Source organism: Aythya marila (assembly GCF_965140915.1).
Source record: "Aythya marila genome assembly, chromosome: W".
Lineage (NCBI taxonomy): Eukaryota > Metazoa > Chordata > Aves > Anseriformes > Anatidae > Aythya > Aythya marila.
In genome coordinates, this window is record NC_139081.1 from 15,859,376 (window position 1) to 15,884,980 (window position 25,605).

The 25,605-nt window shown below is 44.0% G+C and overlaps 1 pseudogene across 1 annotated transcript in view; it reads right to left on the reverse strand.

The window, feature by feature from the left end:
- LOC309889518 (rho guanine nucleotide exchange factor 39-like) overlaps nucleotides 1-25,605 on the reverse strand; it is a 41,545-nt pseudogene that overhangs the window by 10,866 nt on the left and 5,074 nt on the right. Inside the window, exons 2-3 of the transcript in view lie at nucleotides 2,444-2,514; nucleotides 1,914-2,046 (exon numbers count right to left, since the gene is read on the reverse strand). The product of the transcript in view is annotated as a rho guanine nucleotide exchange factor 39-like (transcript). The remainder of the gene's footprint in view (nucleotides 1-1,913; nucleotides 2,047-2,443; nucleotides 2,515-25,605) is intronic.

Consider the following 25,605-nt stretch of genomic DNA (forward strand, 5'->3'; position numbering starts at 1 on the left):
GTTGTTGAGCTGGCTCAAAACTAGCAATTCTCAGTTGCCTCTGACTTTTTTTTCCTTATTTCCAATAGCACCTATTTTACTCCAGCTAATGGAAAACAATCACAATTCTCTGTCCTAGATAATGTAAAATTGTCTATAGACCCTCAATACTTGTCCTAGTACATCTCTCAGAATATTTAGAGACCAAAAAAAAGTAGACCTTAAGCTTTCTAACAATGGCCATCTCTGGTCTAGCTATACTGGCTTCTGCATTTGCTTTGCCCTTGGGGTTATCTTATTAATTCTGCTACTCAAGATAACTGACTTACATTTTTACTCATGTACTATCCTAATGTGTCCAGGCAACCCCAACGCATGCTCAATGCTTAGCATAAACAGAGCACACCTGTGTTAGCTCTCTTCCAACTAGCATCACCAAAAGGATTCTAAGTAGAATGGGAAACAGAATTGTAAATCAATCTGTGCATTGACTTAGTGACTTGGAGAATGCTAATCTGTGATAAATAGCTTTTTTCCCCCCTTACTTTCACCTCAAAATCCACATGTATGAAGTAAAAAGTACAACCTGTGGGAATAGAAATGTTGTTTTTGCAGAGTTACGTTGTTTAGAGGGAAGGAATGTGGTACTGAGATATGCTTACAGTGATAAGAAAGCTTAGCAGGCGACCTTGTAAAATGCAGACAACCAGACTCCTTAGGACAATTAGGTGAAAATCATGGTGTCAAGTCAAGTCAGATAAGTGAAGAAATATTACCACTTCAAACAGTAAAAATGTCAAAAGAAATTTGAAATTTAACAGGCCAGCAACTGAAGGCCATGCATTGTCTGTGAAGCATCAGATAGATTGTGAACCTGGATTACCCACTCAGTGGGGAAACAGGGGAGGGTCCTGTCATCAAAAGGTATATAAACTGTGTTTTGGAGCTAGTAGGTGCACTGTCCTGCTTGTGGGGCGCCCGCCATTGCAATCACAAATAAATTACTACTTCACTGAGATCCTCGCCTGAGCCTAAGTTATTGGCTACAGAGTGTTTCTCACAAACCACATTCACAGATACCTGGAGGTGCATCTTAGAAATCTTTGCATGCAGTGACTTCAGTGCTCCAATTGCTGCACTGTTTCTAGATGACCTCTGCAAAAGCACTGTTTATCGAGGATGTGAAGGCATGAATCCTGACCCAGGTGCAGGACCTTGCATTTGGCCTTGTTGAACTTCATGAGGTTGAGGATGCTCTGGGCATGGAGAGTACCCAGTCACACAGGAGATCCTAAAGAAGCCTTGTTATCCAAATAGATGATTGTACATGCCAGTGACTATGACTTTATATATCTCAACTATCAGTACAAATACTCTGATTTCTGACACAGTTTAACCCTATTGGTAAAAGATATTTCTTTTCATGTATAGGGTGTGAGCAGAAGTCTATAAAATTTGCAGAACAAGGTTAAAAACAAAAAATCAAAACAAACAAACAAACAAAAAAACACATTCCTCAGGCACTTGACACTCAGAAAACTGTGGTTCCTGCAATGGAATAGGGAGAACACCACTACTTAGATTCCTCCAAAATTGTTTAGCGCCTTTCTCTCATTTTTACCCAGAATTTTTTTACCAGGATTTTTTTTACCCCATTTTTACCCCAGACCTCCTTGGGTTCCTGCAACTAACTTTCTCACTATGTGTCATCAGCTCCTCCTATCTGAATGTCAGGCACTTAAGTAGCTGCTTATCCTTGCTTAAAAATTATTTATAAAAGTGCCTAAATTACTTACTAATTACATCCCTTCACCACCTATGGAATTTGGAGCAGAAGGGGAAGTCTGGCTAATATTATTAGGGTCAGAGATGAAGGCAAGCCTATCTCCAGTTATCTCAGCTGAGCAGAAGAAAAGCAGAGATGTTTATAAGACCCACCTGGAGTCAACACCCAGGTCTTCTGTCCTTTGAGGAGCTTCTGAACATGAAGTAGCTGCAATGAGTTCTCTCTCTTACGAACAATGTCCAGGACCCACCAAGACACCTCAAAAGCAGATTTCACAGTCTCTGAAACAACAGCACGTTATCACAAACAAGTATGTACTACTGCTCCTCTATCTTTCTGTGAAAAGGTGAAATTAGAAAGCAAATGTTTTAAAATTAAGTATCAATCAATAAGTTTATTCAATTTCAGCAGGAGATTGCAATAGATGACCAATCCAATAGGTTTCACAATCAGTCACTCTACATTGCTATTCCCTGTGTGTTCTCAGGGGTATCTTTTTGAGCAAGATGGTGAAGGAAAATAGTAATGCACTAGAAACACAGATAGATAAAGATTTTTCTTCCTGTAGAAACAGACAAAATATGTGAATTGAAATGCCGATGAGGAAGCTAACACTGATCAAAATGCCAGCATTTATTGGAGAAATTAAAGTAGTAGCATTTACAGATGAAAACATACTTGCAAGTTTCTGGTACTCAGCACTGTCTGGGCTGGTGTTCTCCAGCAGGTCTCTGAGAAAATGCTTGTACCTAAGAGAGAAAGAGCAGTTTTATCTCACAAAGACATACCAAAAACAGCAGCATCTCCTATTAGCTACAAAATTATAAATAATCCATCAGGAGATGGAGTACACACCTCTAAGTGTAACCAAACAGCTTTTGTTAACATTTATTTGATCACATTCATTTTTATCTTCAGATTTGTCAATTATATTATCCCACATATTTTGTACATTTGCAAGCCTTTGGGAACAGATATGGAAGTCATATGACCTGCAGTATATGTAACAGAGTTCTGAAGAAACTTGAATATGAAAGAGCTGATTAATGAAAAAAATAGACCTTCTGTTAAAAAGACACAATTTTTCCAAACAGTTGGATAGCAACAAATATAGCTTGTTTTATGTAATCAAAGGAATGATCCAAAGAATTACAGTACTAGAGAGAGCTTACATTTGTATCTGTCAAGCTGATTAAAAACATTGTATAAAGCTATCTGAAAAACTGCAATATGTTCATCCCCAGTTATTTTCAAAGAAACAAAGTTCTCAATCTCTTAAATGTGCTTTAACATGGATAAGACCATGGTTAAAGAGCAGTTACTTGATCTACAGCAGCAGCAACCAGGTTCCCAGCAAACTACCCAGGCTCTGTATCACCCACATACCCTCCCCAAAAAAGGGTAGCCACTTAATACATGCAGTGCTCTTTTCATGAAGTCAGCCTGCCTCTTTAAAGGATGCCTCAAGCAGAACACGGCAATCCAGACAGAATCTGTCTGGGCTCAGACAACTGTGACGGGCACCAAATATGAGGAAAGCATGCAGTCCTAATAACCATACGTGGGAGGGAAGTTCCCCTGACTTCATTCATCTTATCTCTCTCCAAAAGCAAGCATCTACAAGAAGGCAGAGTCGCAATGCTCCACATCAGCAACGTGCACAAAAGCAAAGCAAGACCTTCTCTAGCTGAGAACAGCACTTCTGCAGTAGCTGAGAACAGCACTTCTGCCTGCTTTTGTTTAGGGCCTAGCTTCAGTCACTTACTGAGATGCCAGACAGCCTTCACTTTGTGAGAAACACTCCGTAGCCAATAACTTAGACTCAGGCCAGGATCTCAGTGAAGTAGTAATTTATTCGCGATTGCAATGACAGGCGCCCCAGACAATAAGTATGTATATGGGTATAAAAGTGCAACAATGGTTGCTCAGTATCACACACACCTCCTTTCTCCGCAAGCATCATATCTAATGCTGTTCTGTTTTCCTAAGAGCACTGTACTCCTGATGGATGGACCCCGTGGTACAGACCCATATCAGGAGTGGTTCTTGAAGAACTGCTGCCTGTGGGAAGCCCACACACGATCAGTTCGTGAAGGACTGCATCCCATGGGAGGGACCCCCATGTTGGAGCAGGGGAAGAGTGAGTGAGAAGGAGTGGCGGAGATGCAGTGCTATAGACTGGACGCAACCCCCATTCCCCCGTTCCCCTGCGCTGCTCAGGGCGAGGAGGTGGAAGAGGGTGGATGGGGGGAAAGGTGTTTTTGGTTTCTTTCTTTTGTTTCTCACTTCTCTAGCTTGTTAGTAAAAGGCAATAAATTTTACTAATCTCCCTATGCTGAGTCTGTTTTGCCTGTGACAGTAATTGTTAAGTGATCTCCCCATCCTTATATCAACCCCTGAGCCCTTTTCATCGTATTTTCTCCCCTTTCCGTTTGAGAAGGAGGAATGAGAGAGCAGTTGTGGTGGAGCTCAGCTGGCCACCTGAGTAAAACCACCATACAGATCACGGGGGAAAACAAAGATACAAAGAGTCACCAAAGCAAGATAAATGTCTTGTATTTGTGATCTCCAACCTGGGCAGGGCCATTTGAACAAGATGGCATCACACAAGCCTGTCCCTGGCTCACACTATTTTCTTCTGTATAGTGAAGAAGAGAACCAAACCCAACATTTCATCCAACACTCAGTTGTCATTCCCTCTCATCCTCCTGGTGGTGAAAGCAAAATCGAACAGCATATCACTGCTGCTGCTCATGGTGCTTTGAAACCACCCACTGATACAGTTAGCACTGCAGATGGATAAAAACCAGAAGCAAATAGAAGCACAACTTGGAGGCAGCAACTCCTCCACATATTTCCCAACAACAGTATTTTATCCGGCAGAGAAAGGCATGGCGCTGTAGAGGCTCTTCAGTGGGATGTCAGTGCCTCGGATCCCCAGGAACCACCTGCTCTGGTCCAAAACCTCATGGGCAATTTTTCTTCAGTCTGATTTCTGAAATGCATTTGAGCCTGTCTCCCCATCACACTGCATTCGGAGTTTTTCATCTGATCACCTCCGTGCTTGAATGTTAAGGGACAATCAAGTTCCAATACTCTGCTTTTATCAAAGCAAAAAAACTGATGAATCAAACGGCTGCAGTCCAAAAGCCTGTCTCCCCTCTTCAACAATAAACACTTTTAAAAGGAAATCACAGTAATTAGCAACCTCCTTGCTATTTCAATGCAAGAAAAAGGTTGCAAATAATTTCCTGGACACTCTATATATGATCTACAGATGAAGGGTATTAAATGACTCCTATCTTTAAAGCACGTGCTTTATAAGAGTGCAAAAAGCATAGCCATCTAATTTTATATATTCTGACTCACATAAGAATGCTTAACAGACACTTATACTGAAGGATTTTTATCCTTCCACTTCTGACTTGGAGTCACCCTGCTTCAGTGCAGCCATGGGGATTTTTTAAGTCAAGGTTTCAGCCATCCTATAAGCAGCAGATAGAAATCCTAGGAAAAAAAATCCAACCAACCAACCAAACAAACAAACAAAAAAAAAAACAACAAACAAACAAACAGACAAACCAATACATAATTTTGGAATAACAGATTTACAGCACAGTTTTGGTTGCAAGGGCCCTTTGGAAATCACCTGATCCAAGTGCATCTGACAGCAGAGTAAGCAGCTCAGAGACATGTCCAGATGAGCTTTGAATGCATGGAGATCGTCCCACTTTTCTGGGACCCTTTTCCAGCACTTAACCACTCACTGTGTATTTTTCCCCTTTATATTGTCTTAAAATGTCCCTTGCTGCACCCACAGCTCTTGTCTCATGTCCTTTAGCTGTGCATCTCTGATAAAAGTCTGTCTTTGTCTTCTCTATAGCTCTTCATTCGGTAGCTGGACATGCCAACTAAATTCACTTCGTAGCTCCCTTTTCTCCTGACTGAGCCTCAGACTGAGCCCCAGCTCCCTGGGGCTCCTCTCCAGCACAATCTTCTCCAGCTCTGAGCATCCTAGCTCCAGTTTGCTGGTAAGTGTACAAAACTGCAGGCAACCAAATCAAACACTATCACCAGCAGGTACTCTTTAAAACAGATTAAATAATTGGAAAACAAACAAAAAAAAAAAAAGAAAGAACGGAAGAACAGAAGAACGAGAAGGAAGGAAGGAAGGAAGGAAGGAAGGAAGGAAGGAAGGAAGGAAGGAAGGAAGGAAGGAAGGAAGGAAGGAAGGAAGGAAGGGACAGTCTAGCAGAATGGAGACCAGGACGGGAACAGGCACACTGATTGCCTCATGAAGATAGTTTTGGCCAAACTCAGCAAACCGGTGTCGTGGTTCCGCTCGAGTGGGCAGCCGAGCTCCACCACAGCCGCTCTCTCACTCCCCCTCCTCAAAGAGGAATGGGGAGAAAATATGTGAAAAGGGCTCAAGGGTTGAGATAAGGACGAGAAAATCACGCAATAATTATTGTAACGGGCAAAACAGACTCAGCATAAGAAGATAGTAAGATTTATTGCTTATTACTAACAAGCTAGAGAAGTGAGAAACAAAGGAAAGAAACCAAAAGCACCTTCCCCCCCATCCACCCTCTTCCACCTCCTCCCCCCGAGGGGCACAGAGGAACGGGGGAATGGGGGTTATGGTCAGTCTACAGCGCTTCTCTGCTGCTCCTTCTCGGTCACTCTCGTCCCCTGTGCTGTGGGGTCCCACCCACGGGATGCAGTCCTTCCTGAACTGATCCGGCGTGGGCTTCCCACAGGCAGCAGCTCTTCCAGAACTGCTCCAGATATGGGTCCGTACCACGGGGTCCATCCCTCAGGAGAAAACTGCTCCAACCTGGCTCCCCTACGGGCAGCAGCTCCTGCCAGGTCACCTGCTCCTGCGTGGGCTCCTCTCCATGGGCTACAGGTCCGGCCCGGAATCTGCTCCGGCAGGGGTCTTCCACAGGCGGCAGCCTCCATCGGTGCAGGGCCACCTGCTCCACCGTGGTCTCCTCCACGGGCTGCAGCATGGAACCCTGCTCCACCGTGGTACTCCATGGGCTGCAGGGGGACATCCTGCTTCACCATGGTCCTCACCACAGGCCACAGGGGACTTCTGCTCCGGCGCCTGGAGCACCTCTCCCCCTCCTTCTACACTGACCTTGGTGCCGTTCCTCACTCCCTTCACTCTCCCGGCTGCTGTGTCACAGCGTTTTTTTCCCTGTCTTAAATATGCTCTCACAGAGGCGCAAAACAACATCACTTATTGGCTCAGCTCTGGAAAACAATGGGGCCCTTCCCAAACATGGGGCAGCTTCTAGATCTTTCTCACAGAAACCACCCCTATGGCCCCCTGCTACCAAAACCTTGCCACGTAAACCCACTACAACCGGTCAAAGAAGCTCGTACAGAATGTCTCTGGAAATGGGCGCACCGGAGCTGGGAAGAAGCTCAAGCTGAGAGAAGCGGACCCGCGCACACAACTGCCCCTCGCTGGTAAGCAGTTGCGCATTATGGGGAATCATACGTCCTTGGAAACAAAAGACTGTCCTGGCAACCTTACAGTTTATTCTCCTTATTAACAATCAGACAGTTTATGATCCTGAAATATGGGACCAAACTGAGGTCAAGGTGTGGGACTCTGCAACTAAAAATGACAATGCGGCAGTGGGATTCCTCGGCACCTGGTGAGCAATCTCTGAAGCCTTAAAGAGTCATGTGGAGCCACAATCACAAACATGTGGCTTGCCAGACAGTGAGGGAACTGCAGGCTCATTTACTGATCCAACTGCTACGCCATCGGCCCCTCTGCTACTACAGCCATCAAAGGCTTTTGCTGGACCTGGACGTGCCTTTTGACCCAGGCCCTATTGGCCTTGAAAAGGAGATGGGTATGTTTTTCTTTGATCCGGGAAGAATAGGATACATAAGGTCTGAAGACCGAGTTGCTTGACAACTTAAAGCAAGACATATTGTTCCCACAACTAGCCCTGGAATTCTCCGGTGTTTGTAATCAAGAAAAGAAATGGAAAATGGAGACTGTTATAAGTCATGGAAGATATGGGAGCACTTCAACCAGGCCAACTATGCTCCGCCAGTCATGGACATTGATAGTAATAGACTTAAAGGATTGTTTGTTGCCTTTTCTGATTGTACATATGTTTAGGCATACTCGGGTTTAGTATGTAAAAGCAATATTCTGTATATTTCGAATGTTTGATGTTCATTTGTGCATGTTGGTAGAGCATAGACTCCCCATGCACCCAGCGCTGTTTACTTGACTTTTATAAATATTACTAAATTCAGATTGAGTTGCATCCTCATTTATAACAAATTGGTGACCCCGACGTGATCTGCGACCGGTAAAGGGAGGCGCCCCACATAGTGGCCCTTGCCGATAGTGGTGCTAGAGTCCAACAAGATTTCGAACATAAGAGGCAAGTAAAGAACCAAGAGCTCTCCCTTTGTGACCTGTAATTCTGCGCGTGAAGACCTGAACGAAGATACTGTTCGGTTGGGTGGGATTCGGTTATATGACTGTGTGTAAGGGTGTGACTGAGATGGAACTTAGTTCCGAATCAAGTGTGGAGGTCTTCTAACTGTGGTTCCTGTTATAAATTAGACCACACAATTTTCTGGTCTATTGAAATTATTTTATTAATCAAGTAAGCAGACACAAGCAAAACAGCACTGGGTGGCTGGGGAGTCTCCGCTCCACCACGACACGCCCCTTTCCAGTGTCGCTGTTTTATAGCATTCAAGTTCCGGCTTGTCGAGACCTGTCGACTTGTTGACTTGTCGAGACTTGTTCTGAGGCTGTGCAGTCTGTTGTTGGGGGTCGTTATTCTTCCTCCGGTGATCACGCGTTGTGCTTGTGTTCAGGTGAGGGCAAAACAGGATGTCTTGCGGTGGGTGGTATCTTACAGAATCTTTGTTTTAACAAGGATGTTTACCCAACCCCCCTTCCCCATTTGTCCCCATGTCACAATGCCGTGAGCTGTGAAACCTTATCTCCTCAGTAGATTCTTTAAATTCTCAAGGACAATGAACAAACCCCCACTAATTTATCACAATCCCCCCTTTTTCTTTTTCTAACATATTTTGTTCATTGAATTTTTGCAATATTTGCTTGCTGAGCATCAAAGTTTCTGCGTCGTCCTTCTCCTGCTCAAGAGATTCATACTTAGCACGCACAAGCATAAGATGAGCTGCCTCTAATCGGCTTTTTACAATTGCAATTACTCGATTGAATATACATGGTCCAAAAGTCAGTGCTAATATAAGTAACAACAAGGGCCCCGCTATGGTTGATAGCAGGGTAGTAAGCCAAGGTGAGTAATTAAACCAGGATTCATACCAATTCTGACGAGCCTCATTTTCCCTTTTGCGTTTTTCTAATCCTTCCCGCAATTTAGTCATTGTATCTCTCACCACCCCAGTATGATCTGCATATACACAACATTCTTCACGTAGGGCTGCACACAGTCCTCCTTGTTGTAAGAAAATCAAATCCAACCCTCTACGGTTTTGGAGTACCACTTCGGATAATGACCTAACCGATTTTTCCAGAGCTGTTATTGATTGCTCTATACGGGCCAGATCCTCATCTATGGCAATGCGTAGAGAAGTAAATTCCTGGCTTTGTTTTATCAGGGAAGCAATTCCAGTTCCTGCACCTGCAGCCCCGAGGGCCATTAAAGTGGCTAAGGTGACGGCTGTAATAGGCTCCCTCTTTACCAGATGGTATTCAGCCACTGTGTGATGGGTATACATATACTCTTCAGTGTGGTATAGAATCCTTGGTATAATGACCACCTGTACACAAAAATCATGAGATGTGTTAAACAATTTTAAAGATATGCAAGGAGTGACTCCTAACGATGAACATACCCACCTAGTGTTATTTGCAGGAATTAACCATTTGTGTGTTTGGTCCATTTTTTCAGTGGCATGGCACAGATCTTTTTTATCTCTTGGAACTGTGCCGATACATCTACCTTTTTCCCGTAACTTGAGTCAAAGTTATCCCGATTTCCTGACCCCAACTGCATTTGGAAGGATTTGACTCATTTGAATATTCAGACCTCCCCATATCCCCTATAGCTTCATAATATGGGGGCTTAACACTTACACATAGCCAGCACCCTTCAGTTATCTCAGGATTAGTTTGATTTAGTACCTGGAAACTAGCATTTATAACTTTCCACATACTCCTCCCCTGTCAGTTCCAGGTTCCGTATACCTTATTCCCCACACTCTTCCCATGTTCCACCCTCTATCCGTGGGTTGGGTAACATTTAAAAAGAGATATTTGCAGTTTCCACGTCCTCCCCACCCTTGCGGTGGAATGCACCCATATGGACCCCATTGGACCCTTAGGTATTTATCTCTACTGTATCCCAGTATCCAACTAGGGGCTATAGTCTCACAAGCCCAATAGCTGCAGTAATATTGATTAGGGGAGTTGCAGTACCCCTTTCCAGGATTCGAACTCGGGCACATATAAAATCCCATATATTCCCAGCATTGGGGCCTCGGGATCAGCTGACATAGTGTAGAAGTAAAGCTTGCTCCCCCCGATGTTATCTGGGTTGCAATAACCTGTTGATCTTCGAATCGACTTAAAGTCTATTTAAAAGGTTGGTGGGGGTGGTGTTGAGTCGCTATGCAGGATGAAATCACTGCGAGAACCCCTAAATACCGATAGGAATGGCTGAGGCCCATTTCTTTCCCCACTTATTCACTCCTCTGCCTCACTCGTCATTTGGGTTGCAGCCAACTACGAGGTTTTAGTTCTTCTCGGCAGCAGTAGTGTTCTTCAGGGGAGAGCCTCTACCTTAACCCACGGTACCTATCGAGTTCGTCGCAATGTGAGCTTCAGGTCTTTGTTTCCTGGAGCGATCTCCCACTTCTCGTCACAGATGGGTCCTTTAACACGGCTGGCATGTGTCCATCCTTTCTCTGCAGTCCGGACGGCTGTTTCTGTAGTAAGCAAAACAACATAGGGGCCTTCCCCATCGTGGTCTTAAAAAAAGTCTCTTTCCAAGTCTTAATTAGAATTGAGGGTGATCAAGTGGCAATTCCAAGTCATAGGGCATACCATATAGCATTTCAAAAGGAGAAATTCCTACATCAGTTCTGGGCTACGTCCATATGTTTAACAGTGCAAGGGGTAAGCATTTTACCCAAGAAGCCTTAGTTTCCAGCATAAGTTTTGTTAGTTGTTTCTTAATTTCACCATTCATTCGCTCTACCTTTCCAGAAGAGGAGGGGTGCCAGGGGCTGTGAAAATCCCACTCAATCTCTAAGGCCTGCTTTAATCCTTGCAGTAAAGCTTTACACCCTTCCAGTCACGTGGTCAATTAGGACAAACAAGTAACTCAGTAAAGTCTGCCTGTATACTTCGGAAAGGTCAAAGCCCTGGCTCCCGTCCCCTTCTAGATAGGTTACAGAAGACCTTTTTATTTACCCTTTGACATATAGTACATCCTCTGCATGTGTGCTTCCCTAATATATTCCTACACAGACATGTATATATTCCTACACAGACATGCTTTCTTAGAACAACATCACACATTGCTTGCACCTCCCAATGACTCTTCTGATGTAAAACAGTTAATATTTGCCTCATTATCACTTTATTCAGCATTTCTCTCCCATCAGGGAGTATCCATTTTCCTTCAGACTTCATGGCTCCTGATTCCTTAAAAAAATCTTTCTTTTAAAACTTTTTAGTTCTTTCTTAGTTTTCAACAATTCCCTGAGGTAAAATTGTCCACCTATATTGTTGCTTCCGCCCCCATTTCAGGGTCTTTCCAGTCAGAGTTGAATGTACATGTATGTTTGCTCTCAGGGCCAGAGAGCACTCCATTAATAACACTGTTATTCCAGTCTAACAATTTACTATTTGAATGCCCAATTTAATCATCAAAACCCTTCCCAACAAGTTAGTCTCTGCCTTGGGTACATACAATAATTGCCCAGTGATCATTTTATCCCCTGGTCTCAGCTTAGTATTCCCCAAAAGTGGCACTGTTATCCCAGTCCCTTCTGCCCCCATCACTTTTTAGGGTTTCATTAGTTAATTTAATCCCTGATACTTTACAAGTCAGTAATGACCTAGCTGTTCCCCAGTGTATTGGGTTTGATGGCAAGGTTCGGGGGGTGTGAGGGGTGTGGGGGTTGGAAACTGCAGTGGCAGCCCCCGTGAGAAAAACCCAGAAACCTCCCCGTGGTAGATAAGGGACAATTTCATCTGGCCCCAAAGGGGCCCACTGCTGCCCAGAGCCAAGCCATGAGCAATACAGTCTGTGCCTCTGTGAGAGCACATCCACGAAAACAAACAAAGAAATAAACAAAAACCTGCTGCTCAACAGCAGTTGGGAGAGTGAGAACCCCCCCCCCCCCCCCCCGCAGACACCAAAGTCAGTGCAGAAGGAGGGGGAGGAGGCGCTCCAGGCGCTGGAGCCGAAGCCCCCCTGCGGCTGCTGGAGAGGCCCCTGGTGGAGCAGGCTGTTCCCCCACCGTCCCCCTCCCCGATGCTTGGGAAAATGACCAAACACCACAGCAAATATGCAAATATACCAAAACTTCTAGACTGTTACTTAGATAATGCCTACATCACCTTTCCCTGCTCATTCAACTTCAAACAGCTCTGTTAAATACTACATGCCACACCTTTAACACCTTCAGCAACCCTTTTAACACTTCCTTTATCTTTCTCCAGCCCGTACTTTTCTAATACCAGCACCAAAGGCTCAGTCAGAGTCCAACTTAATTCCATACCTTTTCCCTCCAAGATACTGAAACAACATATCAATCAATATGCCATATTTCATCCCATTTTCCTTCTTTCCACAAAACCAACATTGACTGTAATATGGTGTTATAATTAATAGTTCCATTTAGGGGCCACTCCGCTCCATCCTCTAGTTTATAAAGTGGCCACCATTGATTACAATATTTGATAAGAGTTCTTTTACTTTCTGTACCCTCTCACCCCACTATATCCCTCCAATGTGTTAGTATACATCCTAGAGGGCTTTTCCTCGGGATTTCTTTGCTTTGAACTTTTACTATTGTAATCTACAGTGGTTAATATTCCACCATTTTCCTAGAAGCTCTTTACTAGTCAATCCCAATCCCTCCAAAATCCACAATATATGGATACACAAGTAAAATCAGACCACTGTAAATTAACTGCCTGTTGACAATTACACTGAGGACATTTAAACCTGATGAGCCGATAATATGCATGGGCAAATTTTTTTCCCTTAGACATACACCTCAATGGCAGTTCTTATATTTACATATTTACATATTAACATATGTATAAAAGAATACTTTAACAAAAATGCCTGGGCTTTTATATATACAATATACAATGTACAGTTATTATTCCAGTTAGAATTATTCCTCAGCAGCTGCAAACATTATGCCAGTTGCCATTAAAGCTTGCTTACCCTCCTCCTGTCTCTTTCTTAAAATCTCGGACATCCCCGGAGTTAATGGGGATGGCCACATATTCCTAGTCACTGGTCCCTGAGTGCTAGAATCAGAGTTGTTATTGGCATCTCCCTGGGGTTGCAGATTAAGAAGCCCGGGAGTCGGAGGGGCTGCAGGTGGGGGTGGTGGAATATAGGGAGGTGGTGGGGCTGGGATCTCTAATTCTCGGTTTTTCCTTGCGCCTCCCATCCCCTCCTTTTTCTTTTAGAGGATATAAATTGGCTCGAGTTTCCGAGCTGATCCACAAATGTGCATACTCACTTTCTTCCAAACTAAAAGGTTCCTTTGAGTTTACATAAATATTTAGGCCTGACAAACCCAATCTTCAAAAGACACAAATACGGGCCAGTAAAGGTGGTCTCCTCAAATCTGTTTACCACCCCAAACTTCAACACAATAATGTATCATTTTTACTTTATTCCTTCCCCACCTAAAAGGGGAATCCTCCCAATTTTTAATCATTAATCCCGGGGTAACCTAACATCAGACATTACCCAACCCATGGGACCAGAAGGCTTACTCTTCTTCTGTCCCATCTTCCGGAACACCTTCACACACACACGCATGGATCGCTTCCCCCTTTTCGTGGCCCAGTCCCTCGCGGGAGGTGGGAACCGCACTACCGAGGGGTCCACACTCGCTTCGTCCGCACTTGGACGTCTCACACGTTGTGCTCCGGGAACCCAACCCCAACCGAACGGAACACCGGCCTATACTTACCCACCCCGTGGGTATTCGTTCGGGCTTCGTGCACAAAGGTTGCCTGGGGTTTACCGGTTTTATTTGCTTGTGTCTAATTTTGGGTTCATCGGTGAAGGATCTGAATGAAAGTAGTCCTAGCGAAGGCCGCTGAAATCAGGGGGGCGCCCCCTCCGAAGGTCTTTCAATCAGATTGCCTTCATCCGAGTCACGGCACCAAATTGTTATAAATTAGACCACACAATTTACTGGTCTATTGAAATTATTTTATTAATCAAGTAAGCAGACACAAGCAAAACAGCACTGGGCGGCTGGGGAGTCTCCGCTCCACCATGACACGCCCCTTTCCAGTGTCGCTGTTTTATAGCATTCAAGTTCCGGCTTGTCGAGACCTGTCGAGACCTGTCGACTTGTCGAGACTTGTCAAGACCTGTCGACTTGTCGAGACCTGTCGAGACCTGTCCTGAGACTGCACAGTCTGTTGTTGGGGGTCATTATTCTTCCTCAGGTGATCATGCGTTGTGCTTGTGTTCAGGTGGGGGCAAAACAGGATGTCTTGAGGTGGGTGGTATCTTACAGAATCTTTGTTTTAACAAGGATGTTTACCCAACCCCCCTTCCCCATTTGTCCCCATGTCACAATGCCGTGAGCTGTGAAACCTTATCTCCTCAGTAGATTCTTTAAATTCTCAAGGACAATGAACAACCCCCCTACTAATTTATCACAGTTCCGATCTCCCGCGAGGGACTTGTCTGGTGAAGGACTGAAGCGATTCCTATAGGATTCGTGGGTGGGTGATAGGTCCTAAACCCCCTGCAAGACACTCTTACTAAGGTAACCAAGGGCTGTGGGAATTGCCATAGTAAAATTCCTAGATGGGTCAGACAGAATCAAAGACCAGGGACCAGAAGAAAGGGAGCAAATTACCAGACATACCACCAGAAAATCCATTAAGAATAATGACTAGAAATTGGAACGATAGAGGCCCCAGAAAATGAAAGAGTAAATTAAAAATGGTCCAGTATTATATGATAGAATGACCAAAAGATCCCTTAAGACCCCATGTATTTTGGCTGATATTTGGGTCCACAGAGGACTGGGTCTGTCAGGCTTTGAACATTAATGTTAATAGTAGAATACCCGTGGATCCAGAAGAGAGCAAGTATGCTGCAGCCTGGTTGGGACTAACAGAATCGCCCGCCACTCGTATAGTTAATTTAATTAAGTATTACAGTCAATGGTGGCCACTATATAAACTAAATAGCCACTTTATGGATCAATCGACTATAACGCTATCTTGCAATTAATGCTGTTTTTGAGGAGAGAAGGAAAATAGGATGAAATGTATGCTGATATGTTGTTTCAGAATCTTAGAGGGAAAAGGAGTGGAATTAAGTTGGCCCCTGACTGAGCCTTTGGTGTTGGCATGAGAAAAGTACAGGCTGGAGAAAGATAAAGGAAGTGTTAAAAGGGTTGTTGAAGGTGTTAAAGGTGTGGCATATAGAATTTAACAGAGCTGTTTGAAGTTGAATGAGCAGGGAAAGAGGATGTAGGAATGTTAATAGTTCTGCCTCAACCAGAGGCTGAGATCTCAAAATCACTGGTGTGAGCCCTTTGGGGCAGAGGGACCATGATGGGTCCAAGAGAGTTGTCATGGAAACAGAAAAGCAGCTAACTCTTAAAACAACCTGAGTTCATGTGTGAGCTCAGATTGCAAATGGGACCGTTCAGGGAACTGTTGACAATTGCATTCCCCTGACCGAGCCCCCACTGAGACCATAATCACCCCGGAAATAATGAACGGTAAATACCAAAATCTGGTTAAATTGGGAATTGAGAATCTGTTCCAACGAAGTCCAAAAGAAACCCCTATGGAATTTTTGGACCAACTTTGAAATGCAATGGAAAACAAAACAAGCAAACAAACAAAAAGAATTTGGACCTGGCTAAGGAATGCAAACAGAGGCAATTGGCTAGCCTCTTTCTAGGGCAATTGGCCCCTGATATCAGAAAGAAATTGTCTTGGGCTGTGATTCAAAGATCGAAGCCGAAATTCCTTTAAGTGGTATATTCTTTATTGCAGCGCTGGATGCACGGGGGATCTCTCCACCTATCATGCATACCCAAAGCAGAAAGCAGTCTTGAATTTATACAATCAATCTATCAATATTCTACAAGCACCTATACATATGCATTACCTATCCCTGCCTTCCCTCGCTTCTCATGCTAATTAGCCTTTTGGCACCTTGCGCCTGCGTAGAGCCTTCCAAGAATTGTGGGCAGGGGTCTTTGGGAGGAAGACCCCGAGTCTTCCTCACAGTGTACTTTTCACCTTTGGTCAGGAATCTGCTGAATTGGCATGTTTCTTAATTGCAAGAGCTGGTTGTTGCTAATTCTTCTGTTTGTTGTATCTTTATAATGAATTCCAATGTCCAGTTTTGAGATTTATAGTCCTTACGTTTGTTTCTCTGTCCGTCTGCCGCTTCCTTATCATGAGTTCCAGTGTCTTGTTTCGAGAAATACAGTCCATGTCTGGGGATTGTCCTTGCCTCCCCAATGCCTCCCCAATACCTCCTTAATCAGCTGCAGGCAGGAATGACAGGGACCTGGGACTTCTACCCTAGCAGGTCCACTGACCAGGGGACACATTTCACATCTAAAGTGTTATGGGACTTAACCACAGCCCTAGACATTAAATGGGAATACCATATTCCATGGCATTCACAAAGTTCAGGATGAGTTGAGAGAATGAATCAAACGATTAAACAACAATTGGCTAAATTAATGATTGAAACCCAACTGTCTTGGATAAAATGTTTGCCATTGGCATTATTGAATATTAGGACTATGCCCCATAGTGAAACGTGTATCTCACCTTATGAGATGTTATATGTAATGCTGTATTCCCAAAGAATGCCAATGGATTATTCTTCGATAGATAATTATGAAAGCCAGAAATATGTGATCATGACAGGGAAACAAGTACAACAATTAAGGGAAAAGGGAATTTTAGCACAAAACGCCCCACTGGAGTTTGCTATTCATAAGATACAACCAGGAGACAAGGTCTTAATAAAAACCTGGAGGGAAGAATCATTGAACCCCCGATGGGAGGGACTGTACCTTGTTTTACTTACTACTGAAACAGCTGTGAGAACAGCAGAAAGGGGTTGGCCCCAAGCATCCAGAATAAAAGGACCAATAACTATTGAAGCTTGGAGGGTTGAGTCCACTCCTGGGGAACTGAAACTAAGGCTAAAGAGGGACTAATATTCTGGCAACGAGGCTCTGCATGAATGAAGGATGCCAAATAAAGGGGACAAGCCTGAAGGGTGAAAAGGGAGAAGGCAAGACTGGGGCAGGACCCTCCACTGCGGTGTGTATGGTCTACTGAGGGAGGCAACCCCTATGGGTATTGACCGTCGAGTGAGAGGGCCTCGACCGGACTTCTCCCGCACTAAGGCTAGGTTGTCCCGAGAAAATAACATAAGAACCTTTTTTTAAACCCATATAAAATTGTGATTAGTTTTCCAGGAGCTGGATCACCCCGAAAGGCTGAACGGTAACACAAGCCCAAATCGACCCTGAAAGCGGGCCCAACCCCTTGATTGAAGGCGTTTCCCACACCCTCAAGATTGGACACGCAGAAGGATAAGAAATGCTATACTTCCCGGTATTGTTTTTACAGGGACAATTGAGCCATGGGCAAGAATGGAGGAATAACTTTTTCATTCTGTGGGAGGAAGTGGCCAAGGCCTTTAACCTTAGTAACTGCTGGGTTTGTGGAGGAGCAGGGGGGAACTGAAAGGTGGCCCTGGGTAGCTGGCCCGGTCAAGTGGTGGGCTAGTAATTTGAGTGAAGTTCATAATGGGACACAATTTTGGAAAGAGGAAGGAGGCCTGTGCACTTGTCAGATCAGGGTATATACTGTTTAAACAGAACAGGAACGGTAGCGGTAGGAAAAAACATTTGTAATTGTACTCTGTATCCCAGATATGATTGTACTGATCCTGAATGTAGACCTATAAACTGTACAGCATGTAGTGGGAAATGGAATGCCACACATGTCCAGCTGAGAAAGGGACTTGGCTGAAATGCTCATATAGGGAATTTTTTTGGATCTGGATGTGAAATCATTGAAAGAGCACAAGTGGGGGGACAATTTAACAGTCAGATCTTGAGCTGTCAGCGTGATAACACCACTAGGGAACAGCATGTGGTAAAGGTCTACTGCTGGAGATGGCAAGATGAGAATGGGAGGCGAGTGTTCTTTAAACATTTCTGGTCAGCTTGTAATATGACAGGCTGCCAAGGAAAACTTGATTGTAATTGTAGATGGGAATCCAATGCGGGAGCTTGGAGGTGTGCATATATGAGTACTAATGGGGCAGACATTGTAACAGGACCACTCGGTAACAAGAACAATCTGTATTTTAATGCTCCAAAGAATAAAAAAGGATGGGATGGTCCTTTTCCAGATGGGACGTGGGCCCTAAAGGGACATTATTGGGTGTGTGGCAAACATGCTTACAAGAGGCTACCAAAAAAACTGGTCAGAAATATGCTATGTGAGGTACATAAGACCCTTGTTCTTTTTATTGTCACAAATACAAGGAAATCATTTAGGAATAAGATTATATGATGATCTGAATAGAATGAAATGATCTATTGATGCTTCCTTAGCCGGGGGTAGTGCCCAAAAATGGAGAGAGAATGAATGGCCTCCTGAGAGAATCATACAGGATTAAGGACCAGCTACCTGGAACCCAAATGAGGTAGTATCGGGGGCCCGAGAACCTATTTATAATTTGAATCAAATAATTAGGTTGCAAGCTGCCCTCGAAATTGTAAACAATCAAACAGCGATGGCTTTGGATCTTTTGGCTGATCAATCCACCCAGATGAGGAATGCTATCTTTCAACATAGAATGGTTTTAGACTATTTACTAGCAGAAGAAGGGGAAGTGTGTGGAAAACTGAATGATTCTAATTGTTGTTTACAAATTGATGATAATGGAAAAGTGGTTAAACAGATAACAAAGGAAATTAGAAAATTAGCCCACGTCCCAGCACAAACTTGGAAGGGTATGGATTGGGATTTGTATTCATGGCTGCCCGGTGGACTATGGGTTAAAAGGATTTTATTTTTATGTGGTGCAATGATGTTATTATTTATACCTTGTATGATACCTTACTTTACATTATTGATACACCAAATAATAAATAGTACCCAATTTGTGATGACTTTGGTAGAGAAGAAAGGTGATATGTCAATAATGATGCTTAAGACATGGACCCCCCCAGAAAGGACTGATGAAATCCAGTTGTTACTGGAAAAAGTTGAAGAAGAGACACGAACTGAGAATATTAAAAAGAAGATGAAGGATTGTAAGGAATGTTTCAGCAATTCATGTCAATAGAGGGCTTGAAGGGTAAACCTTGAGTCTCTGATATCTGGGGGGGGGGGTGTCAGAATAACTGCTAGCTATTGTGACTATTGCATGGGACACTACGCAAGTCTCTGAGATTGTTATAAATGAGGATGCAACTCAATCTGAATTTAGTAATATTTATAAAAGTCAAGTAAACAGCGCTGGGTGCATGGGGAGTCTATGCTCTACCAACATGCACAAATGAACATCAAACATTCGAAATATACAGAATATTGCTTTTACATACTAAACCCGAGTATGCCTAAACATATGTACAATCAGAAAAGGCAACAAACAATCCTTTAAGTCTATTACTATCAATGTCCATGACTGGCGGAGCATAGTTGGCCTGGTTGAAGTGCTCCCATATCTTCCATGACTTATAACAGTCTCCATTTTCCATTTCTTTTCTTGATTACAAACACCGGAGAATTCCAGGGCTAGTTGTGGGAACAATATGTCTTGCTTTAAGTTGTCAAGCAACTCGGTCTTCAGACCTTATGTATCCTATTGCTATTATTATTGTTGCTATTATTATTTTCCTCTCTTAATAAACTGTCTTTATCTCAACTCACAGGCTTTGCTTTCCCGTTTCTCTCCCCCATCCCAGAGAGGGAGGGGGGAGGGTGAGAGAACGGCTGTGTTGTGTTTAGCTGCCAGGCAGGTTAAACAACAATAATAATAATAATGACAATAATTATGATAATAGTACTACTATAATATAATATAATAATGTGTACAAAACAAGTGATGCACAATGCAATTGCTCACCACCTGCTGATATGGTTTTCAAAGTATAGAGTCAATGACAGTGCTGAGTACAAATACCAGGTTAGGGTCATGACCAGAAATTTCATAGTACCGTAAGCCATTGTTACATCGCACAGTACCATAACGATCTTAAACCAGGGCCCGGAAAGGATAAACAGCATGACAGGGAGCACATACAGAAAGTAATGTGCTATAAAACTCAATTTGGAAAACAGGCGCAGCAGACTTGAGATTAAAGGAATCAACATTGTGACTAGCAACAATTAAGAAGGTCTAATACTTATGCCAATTTTAGTTTAGCACATTCTGCTCAGATTTGTCGTTATCTCAACCCTTCGTACCCCACATTGGGCGCCAAAAAGGACTGTTGTGGTTTAACCCAGCCGACAGCTAAACACCACACAGCCGTTCGCTCACCATCCCCCCTCCCTCTCTGGGACGGGGGAGAGAAATGGGAAAGCAAAGCCTGTGAGTTGAGATAAAGACAGTTTATTAAGACAGGAAAATAACAATAACAATAATAATAATAACAATAATGATGATGATAGTACTACTACTAATGATGTGTACAAAACAAGCGATGCACAATGCAATTGCTTACCACCTTCTGACCAATGCCCAGCATAACCCTGAGCAGCCCGGCCCTCATCCCCCCAGCTAGCCACCCCTATATATTGTTTAGCATGATGTCAGATGGGATGGAATACCCCCTTTGGCTAGTTTGGGTCAGCTGTCCTGGGTCTGTCCCCTCCCAACTCTTGCTGCACCCCCAGCCTGCCCACTGGCAGGACAGAGTGAGGAGCTCAAAGGTCCTTGGCTTGGTGTAAGCACTGCTCTGCAACAATTAAAACATCAGCGTGTTATCAGCACTCTTCTCATCCTAGGAAATCCTAGGGAAAAAAAGCAAGGCTTTTGATACTGTCTCCCATGACATCCTGCTAGCAAAGCTGAGGAAGTGTGGAATAGATAAGTGGACGGCAAGGTGGGTTGAGAACTGGCTGACTGTCCAAGCTCAGAGGGTGGTGATCGGAGGAGCAGAGTCTGGCTGGAGGCCTGTGACTAGCAGTGTTCCCCAGGGGTCGGTGCTGGGTCCAGTCTTGTTCAACATCTTCATCAACAACCTTGATGAGGGAATAGTGTCTGCCCTCAGCAAGTACACCAATGACACAAAGCTGGGAGGAGTGGCTGACATGCCAGAAGGCTGTGGTGCCATTCAGCAAGACCTGAACCGGCTGGAGAGATGGGCATTGTTATAAATGGCTCAGTGTTCAAAAAAGTATTAAATAAAAAAATAGGATTTATTAAAAGAATAGAGGTAAGCAAACAGCGCTGGGTGCACCGGGAGTCTCCACTCCACCAGGACGCACACCAGTTACATCAAGCAGCTGATTTTTATGCTCCTAGACTAATACATATTCATTACTACTTCTAAAAAAAATAGATTATTAAAATTAGCTTCCGGGGTGCAGTCCCTCCTACTGGAGCATGCGCATCAGTCTCCGGTGGTCCCTCTGGGGGTCTCTAGGGGTCTTTCATGCTGAAGGCTCGTAGTCTTCCTCTCCAAGTTTTTTTCTCGTCCTTCCCCTTTGTACTTCCTTGGCACCGTGTCAAGTTTATACATCATCCCCTGCAGGTCTTGTCTCCCAGCCGTCCTTCAGCTTCTTTTTTTTCTTCTTCTTAATCTCTTGGCCACCTGGCCAGATAACAGAGGCTTGCATAGTATCCCATAACAGTCACTAGTTGTTATCAGTTGTTCTGAAACTCCCAGACACACGAGTAATTAAAACATTCTTCCCCAGCCATTCACAGACACATCTATAGCAGTGTTAGAAATAGAAGTCCGGAATAACAACAGCAAACAGGTTCATAAATTTAAGGAGTATTTTCTGAAGACTTGATAAATTGACTAGAATGAGGGGGAGACTGGGACACACTGCATCTGTGGTTCAAGAATTGAATTGCCAGTGCAGGGCCAGAGGCAGACAGGACTGTTCTTTATTGACACGAATTGTTAAAACATTCCTAACAATCCCTTATCTTCTTTTTAATATCAACAATTCGTGTCTCTTCTGTTGTTAATAACTGGATTTCATCAGTCCGTTCTTGGAGGGTCCAATTCTTAAGCATCATAATTGACATATCCCCTTCCTTTTTTAATGAAGTTATTACCAATGTACTATTTATCACCCGGTGTATTAATAACGTAAGGCAAGGTATCATACAAGGTATAAACAATAACATCATTACACCACATAACAACAAAAATAACACTCTTTTAACCCATGGTCCACCAGGCGGCCATGAAAATAAATCCCATTCCATATCCTTCCAGGTTTGTGCTCGCTCGCTCACCTCCCCCCCTCCTTCTCTGGGATGGGAGAGAGAAATGGGAAAGTGAAGCCTGTGAGTTGAGATAAAAACAAGAAAATAATAACAATAATAATAACAATAATGATGATAATAGTACTACTAGTAATAATGTGTACGAAACAAGTGATGCACAATGCAATTGCTCACCACCTGCCGTCCGATGCCCAGCCTAACCCCGAGCAGTCCGGCCCTCCTCCCAGCCTGCCTGCTGGCAGGACAGTGAGAAGCTGAAACATCCTTGGCTTGGTGTAAGCACTGCTCTGTAACAATTAAAACATCAGCATATTATTAGCATTCTTCTCATCCTAAACCAGAACATAACATTCTATCAGCTACTAGGAAGAAACACCCTTTTTACCAATCTTTAAACAGCAATTACAAAAGTTAAATTTTCCACAGACTTCTCCTTCTTGTGCTAGTAAGTAATCCAAAGCTAGGCAATTTTAATACAAAGCAGTTCTCATCTTTATAACTCATTTAGATCAGTTCTCATCATTTATAACTATTTCTATTACAGCTAATAACCTAATTATTCTATTAAGTATATATACTGGGGTCCTAAAGCCCCAGGATCTGTCTTCTGCCCACGTAGCTGGATCATAATAGGCAAACGCCTTCAGGGTCGATTCAGGCTTGTGTTACCGTTCGGCCTGTCAGGGTGATCCAGCTCCTGGAAAACGAATCACAATTTTATATAGGTTAAAAAAAGGTTCTTATGTTATTTTCTCGGGACAACCTGACCTTAGTGTGGGAGAAGTCCGGTCGAGGCCCTCTCACTCGACGGTCAATACCCATAGGGGTTGCCTCCCTCGGTAGACCATACACACCACAGTGGAGGGTACTGCCCCGGTCTTGCCTTCTCCCTTTTCACCCTTCAGGCTTGTTCCCTTTATTTGGCATCCTTAATTCATGCAGAGCCTCGTTGCCAGAATATTAGTTCTCCCTTAGCTTGAGTTTCAGTTTCCCAGGAGCAGACTCAACCCTCCAAGTTTCAGTAGATACTGGTCCTTTTATTCTGGATGCGTGGGTCCCTTTCTGCGGTTCTCACAGCTGTTTCAGTAGTCAATAAAACAAGGTACAGTCCCTCACATCGGGGGGTTCAGTGATTCTTCCCTCCCGTGGCTGCTTGTTGAAACACTTTCTTTTTTATCTTCTGACAAGTTAAGCAACGGTTATGTAATTTGCTTTGCCGTATGGCCCTTTCCAGGTTCCTGTAGCAGGATTCATCTGATAGCCACGGCTACATTCACATTTGTAGCCACCTTTCAGGTTGATACAGATTTGACTACAGTTACCAGGGTTTTGGCATTCATCAATATCTTCACAGTTTCTCTTGTCTACAAACTCAAACCCAGCTGGACAGTCACATTCATTTATGTTGCATTCCTTCAGGGGCTCATCACCCCAGTCCTTGCAGTCTCTCTACTGGTTACACACTTTATTGATATCTATGCATTCTCCACTTCTGCACTTGAATTTGCCAGGTCCAGAGCACTGAATAACATTGTTACAGTTTGCTTCATCAGTGCCATCCAGACAGTCTCTCACACCACTGCACTGCCTACTCCCATGGACACAGTTCCCATCTTCACATCTGAACTGGTCTGGCCCGCAGGTCCCAGAAGGGCAGTTAATTTCATCTCTTCCATCCTTGCAATAAGGATCTTTGTCACATCGCCACAATTCTCTTCATTTTCTCCACTGTCACAGTCTTTTTTTGCCATCATATTTCCAGGACACTGGGATACACTGGGTTGACACAGCTCAGCACTCTCATCAGACCCATTTTCACAGTCCGGATCCCCATCACACTGCCATCTGTTTGGCACACACTGACCACTGTTGCACACAAAGTCAGATTCAGCACACATCTTCTTCACACAAGCACTCTCATCACTGCCATCTGAGCAGTCTTCACATTTTGCTCTAGCACCGTCGGCAGCAGTGCACAGTCAGGTGAGGGCGAGCAGCAGGCAGAGTGCCCCGCACTGTCACCTGTGTCACTTATACTACTCCTATTACCCATGCTGTTAGTGTCAGTGGCATCCTCCTTTTCTTTTTGCCACTGACCATTCACCACAAATGGATGAGACACATGATTACTAGTTAGGAAAGAAAGTGTAACGTCTGCTATACGGCTGCAGGCAGTGCCGGCTGCAACCTTAGAAGCGGTTTGTGAAAGAGCCTGCCGGTGGTCATTTGGCAGTGTAATCTGCGTCTCTGCACTCCTGCCCCGCAATAGAGCTAAGTCGTCATTAGTAATAGTTATAACCCCGATCTGGGGACGAATAGTCTTTTTTGCATTGCAAGATAAACCTCTTATAAAAAGAATGCTAGAGTGAAGCAGCACAGCCACTGCTGCCTCCATGGTTACGTCAGACAGGCTGCAGGGTCCTGATGTCCACCCCTCTGCTATGTGCCAACTCGCCACACGGTGAGGGTCGGCTGCCGTTGTCCACTGACACCTCTGGTCTCCCATAGCAACTCGATCTCTCGGCGCCACTCCGGGCTCCCGGCCTGTTGGGGTCTCAGCCTGTTCGGGTCTCAACCTGTTCGGCCTCATATGTTGCAGGAAGCACGGCCGAAAGCACGACAGACACCAGTAGAGTCAGGTCATGCTGCTGCCTTTTTCTTGTCACACTCAAAGCATTTAAGAGCAAAAATAGGATCACAGGATACACCGCCAGGCCCATATACTAGGCACCACCACACAAAACTTGGATAAAACAGCACTTCTTTTCAGTCTGTCACACACTTCGTTCGTCTCCGCCCACTCCCCTTGCGGACAGTACGGAACCAGGATCGGAACTCTGCACTCGCTTTGCAGCGACGCTGCGTCTCACTCACACAGCACAATCGCACACAGAGGCCTCTAGCACATCTCATTCATACCACAAGAATATAATTTAGAATGATAACAAACCAAACAAGTATTGTCTCTGACTGTGTTCTTCGTGAAGTGACTTGTAACACTTTGTTTCAAACCCTTACATTTACACAAATACTTTCAACACAAAATACCTGGACATTTAAGAATAAGACATACAATTATTAACACTCCAGTTAGTATCCCTCCAGCAG